This window comes from Cupressus sempervirens, chromosome 6, assembly GCF_028749045.1.
Source record: "Cupressus sempervirens isolate cs-2001-9-10 chromosome 6, ASM2874904v1, whole genome shotgun sequence".
NCBI lineage: Eukaryota > Viridiplantae > Streptophyta > Pinopsida > Cupressales > Cupressaceae > Cupressus > Cupressus sempervirens.
In genome coordinates this window covers 319,311,288-319,317,287 of record NC_143123.1, presented here as the reverse complement: position 1 = coordinate 319,317,287, position 6,000 = coordinate 319,311,288, and positions in this window count along the sequence as shown.

Sequence of the window (6,000 nt, the reverse complement as noted above, 5' to 3'; positions counted from 1 at the left end):
CTTATCACTTGCTCTCGATCTATTCGCTTTTCTAGGTGTTAGAATTCTTTTTGGATCCTAACATCATCTTCCTAATGTTCAGTACTACCACTATCAGGCTGTGCATTCAGGACTTGCTATCTATTTATGCATTTCATTCTTTGAAATCAGATATCTATATCTATCACCGCCTACTTGGCTTTCTATTTTATTTGAAATAATTTGTTTCTAGATTGATCACGCATTAGTCAAAGAGGGGCAAATGTAATCACCTAAAAATGGTCATCTAGACTATTAGCCCCCTTTTCAACATTTCGGCTAAATTAATTTAATCACTTACCTAGGCCAAATTGCTAATAATCAATTAATTTGATTATAATCTATAGTTTGACTATGCTATCCTAAGTTTATTATTTGATTAAAAGAACGTGTCCCCTTTTAATTAAATAATGAACTTAGGATAGCATAGTCAAACTATAGGTTATAATCAAATTAATTGATTATTAGCAATTTGGCCTAGGTAAGTGATTAAATTAATTTAGCCAAAATGTTGAAAAGGGGGCTAATAGTCTAGATGACCATTTTTAGGTGATTACAGTACTTAGCTATGTAAGAGCCTATATAATCCTAGATAGTAGGAAGAAAAGAGTTTATTGTTTTAATTTATTTTCTAAGTCATTTTCGTTATGGTGATAAGATAAATTTCTCCTACTACATTCTTAGGTCTATACATTATAGTTTAATTAATCATAAGAAGGATTCCCACCCTTTTTTGGATGAAGGCCTTATCTTGTTGTTTGTGGACTACTATAAGGCCTAATCCCAGATCCCCTAGTTTGAATAATAGGAAAGGAGAGAAACATAACTCCCCATGATTAAGGCAAAAATCCCCATCTTAAGGAAGAAAAATATTGCAATTAAAAGTGATGATGATACAAGAAAAGGGCTATTCAGAGTCTAAGGAATTGAATGATGAGAGGCTCTTGGTGGATTTCTTGGAAGGAACTAAGAAGAGTATGGAAATCGGAGAAGAAGATTCTTTGTACCAGTGAAAAAACATAAAACTAAGGAGGAGACAAAGTCAAAGAATTTGGATCATATTACTTAGGATTTAGGTGATGTCAACCCAAGAAATGAAGTGGATAGTGTAATTAATAATATTGTGGTATATTTTTCGTATGACTCCAAAGACATCTTGATTGGTAATAATAAAAGGGATAATAAGGAGAATTTATCTCACTCATTGGTTGATGGGAGGAAAATCAAAACTAAAATGGAAGCCATTGATGTGAAATCTACCATACAAAGGTCAAGCAATTCCATGACATTCTTTCTATAATGTCAAGCACATACGAGGAGCTTCGATTGGTCCTGTGATTTGTAGGTTCAAAATGAAATAATATCCCTAAATATGGCGGTCAATGAACTAAAAAGGGACCTCCAAAAGGAAGTGTCGAATAGAAAAGAGGAAAATGTTACTGGTTTTTTGGGAGAGGTTAAAAGGAAATCAATGGTAGCCATGGAAAGATTTATTTTCTAGTCTAGAAGCTGTTAAACCTAGAGTAGGAAGGCATCAACCTAAAAGGTGATATTACTAGAGAAGAGAAGGATGAGGACATCCAAGGCCAAGGAAAAAGGACTTGGGGGAGACTCAACAAAAAGAAGGTTCTAATAATGAAGATAGAATGTAGGAGATCACCAAGATTTAGTCGGTTAAAGCTCTCAGAGAGGTGGCTTAGGTGTGGTCCTTTTTTATTGTTTTGTCTTAGATAGTTTTGGGTCCTGGTATAAGGTGTTGGTTATGTTTACTATTTTTTCCTGCTTCTAGCATAGATGCTTGTAGGGGATTTAAAACTTTTACTATCTTTCTTGTATTATAATTTGGGTTTTAGGTCCTTATAAAACCCATTTTTACCTCTATCCAAAAAAAAAAAGACATATCTTCCTTATTAGTGACTATTTTTAAGTTCTTGCATCGCTTTAAAATAGTTCTATTTTTTTGGTTAATTAAACTCCACTTCCTTTGTAATATACAAATAATTTATCTAGGAACTCGCTTCATTAGTTATCATCTAGACCTCTCAATACCTATTTTTATTTTATTTTTCTTTTTACCCCACCATGCTCTCCTCTCTCCCTTTCAAGTCATTATCAAGCCTAACATATTTTTTTATCTTTCCACCACCTACTTTAAAGCCCATATTTTCCCTTTCCTTATCAATACTATTTAGTTATGTTTCATACCTTTTGTCCATCATTTTCATTTGATTTCTTCTTGTCTCTTTTACCTCTAAATCTATATGTGTCCTCTCTAAACCTAATAAAAACTAATCTTAATGTTTCCTTCCAAATAATATGATAATTCACACTAATTTTTACTATACTAGCATTATTTTCACCTCACTATACATTTAAGCATAGAGATGGGGGACTAAATTATAACCACCTCCTTTCTCTTCCCATCTCTTTGTACCTCCCTATATAGGCTAAAAATTACCTATTGAAATCTATACACATAAAAGGATATCTAAGTGATACTTATATATGAATATTTATATTTAGAAAAAGCTATAGAAAATACATATTTATCATTAAATTTAAAAAAATAGGTAACTAGATTGAATTAAAATCAAACTATAAAATGTTACGTCATATTTTTTTATTGTGTGATACAAAATGACAAAAGATATCAGTTAATTAAATAAACATAGTTAAAATTTAATATATACATAAAGTAAATTGTTCATTTTACTAATGAAAGTTACAAGGCTTATAATTTATTATTATTAGTATATGTCATACTCAATGAAAAAATTTATATGAACATTACAGTTTTTTTATTAAAACAAAAAAATGATTAAATATATAATTTGTTTCCTTATAATCACTTAATAAACTTTAATTTTTAAGATTAATATATATATGAATTAATACATTCCCCCTTTAACAAAAGAATATTGCAAGTATTGTGTATGTAAAGCCCAATGGTCACATCACCTTTCACATTCCCTTCTTTTCATCTTCTAGTTGAGCATGGTTGTATATATACATATGCATAGTAATATATTAGATATTGGTTAGTGAATAATAAAAGAGAGTTCTCTATTGAGAACATACATAACCACAAGTGGTGAACCACTATAACTATTTATGTCTTCAGTCTTTGATTAACTTTTGTTTTATTTATATGTTTTAGTTTAGTTGTTTTTAGTATGTTTCTCTACTCATTTTGTGTAGGAAGAAGATGATGACAATGATTTTCTTATTGAATAATTTCTCAAAACTTTGGACTCAACTAAAGAGGAAGATGTTGAAGTAAGTGAGAATGAAGTTGAAGATATTGAAACTAAGATTCAAGAGGATTATGAAAATAAATATTTGTGAGGGTGAAGGAAGAGAATTTCCTGCTCAAACCAATTGATTTGTATGAACTAGAAGTTGGAGGTTTTGTGTCATATAATTAATGTTAAAAAAGATAACTTTCAGAAAGAATGGAAGTTTTTTTAAACAAACTTTTTTTCAAGATAAGGAAAATTATGAGAAGGTTTATCACGTCTTGATAGAGGACTATTTCTTTGCAAAAATCTATGTCTCTTTGATAGAGAAGTTTCCCCTTGGTGTAAATAAATCACAAGAAGATTCTTGGTGTGAGGTGATTGAAGATCTCAACAATGTAAGGATTGCAGAGCTCAAGAAGGCTAGAGAGAGCCTCTGGCTCAAAGATGTGTATGATGCAAAAGTCTTTGGTATGGTTGGGAATAAGGACTCTACTAATTTGTTGTTATAGATTGAAAAAATAGAGGGACACTAGAATGCATTAACTAAAGTGGAAGAAAATCAAGATGCCCATGTTGTTGCTCATCCTACAAATGAAAAGGTCCATTTTGAAGATAAAGGAGACCGAAGCATGAGATATGAAGAAATTGGTGTGTGAGAAGAAGTTTGATTCATCTTTCGATATGAAAAATGGTGAGTTTGATAGAAAATATATGGAAATGGAGAAAATGAATGTCAAAGGGGGGACATTTGAGGAATTATTGTTAGAAAGTATAGTGGAGAGATATGGCACATGAAATTGGTGGAAAGACAATTGCAAGCTAGGATTCTATGTTTTTTATTTCTAAGGTGCATAAGGAAAAGTATGATACCTTAGAGAAGATACATATTTTTTGTCTCCCTAATGATGACTCTATTTGGCATCCTTCATTTGTACAAGATACTTTTCTACACTTGTATCTTTGTAGTAAATTCATAGCGGATGCCAAACATCACAAACTAAGTAAACTTTGTGCCATGGAAAAAAATGGTTTAGATAATGTGCCTAGAGATTGGGATCCTATGTGACATGTTAACTTCCAACATGGACACTATGATCCGAATAACATTGAAAAAAGGAACAAAATAAAGGGTTCAAATCCTTAGAATGGGCATGTTAGGAAAGCAACAATGTAGAAACACTTTATGAATGTCAAATGTTAGGGAAATAAGAAACGATAAATCCTAGAGATACGCAAGTAAGTGAAATAGAAAACACACAACACAAAGAAAACATCAGATTTAATGTGGGAAACACTTTTGAGAAAAATACACCACTCAAAACTCTGAGATTTCTTTTATATTATTGTAAACAATTTACATACAACAACTCTAGATATCTCACAGGCTCAGATTGCCTTTACAATCAACTTGATTTTTGACATACAACTCTTCATGAATTTTGTAGCCATTTATGACCCTACTATTTGTTGTAAAATTTGGTAAAGAAACCATTATAAGAAATAGGGTCTCTACCAATCCAACTGTCGGCCACTCCTACGTCAAAAAATCCCTTTGGTCCCTCCAACATTAGACAATCCCTTCAACATTGATAATGAGTCACTCTGTTTAGTATCGGTTAGTCCCTCTAACATCAGACACTCCCTTTGGTCTCTAGTGAGTCACTCTAGCATCAGACACTCCCTTTAACATTGAGAATCTTACTTCACCTCAAGAATCTTTCTTTACCTTAGGATATTCCCTTTGCCTCAAGAATCTTTCTTTGCCTCAAGACATTCTCTTCACCTCGAGATAGTCCCTACACCTCGAGACATTTCCTTTACCTCAAAATATTTCTTCATGTCAAAAATATTTTCTTTGCCTTGAGACATTTCCTTCACCTCAAGAATCTTTATATCACCATACAATGTGAGTATTTTCTCCACCATATAGTAAGACTAACAAGAGTCAAGGGTTTTAAGCCCCATCAAGGTTGTGCACCATTTGAACTTAACTATGTTTACTGGATTTGTTAATGCATCTGCAACATTCTCCCAAGTGTCAACTTTTTCTAGATTTACCTTTCCATCTTCGACAATGTTGCATACAAAGTGATATTGTGCATCAATGTGTGTTTTCCTAGCATGGAAAGTAGGACTCTTTGACAAACATATTGCACTCTGACTATCACAAAATATTGAAATTCTTCCTACATCATAGCCAACATCTGAATACAAATGTTTCAACCAAACTGCTTCCTAACACACATACACATACAAATGTCATGTACTCCACCTCAATTATCAACAACACAACTACACTATTGTTTTCTCATCCAACTGATAGCACCACCATTTATCATGAATACATATCCACTAGTGGAACTTCTTGTGTCAATTTCATGTGCCCAATAAATGTCAACATAACCTTGAATGCTAACCAATCTATTAGATCCAACTAAGTTACCTTGATAGCACAACACATATTGCAACATTCCCTTTAAATATCTTAGAAATCTTTTCACCGCATCCCAATGTGACTTGCCTAGATTTTCCATAAAATGACTCACTGCTTCCACTGCTTGTGCAATGTTTGGTCGAGCTCGCATTGACCATTATGTACATGAGGCTTCCAACAACACTTTCATAAGGTATCTGCTTCATGTCTTCAATCTCATCAAAATATTTTGGACTGTCATTGACTGATAACTTCGTTCCTTGTAGCAATATAAGTACTTGTTGCTTGCAATTAATCATATTAAATCAC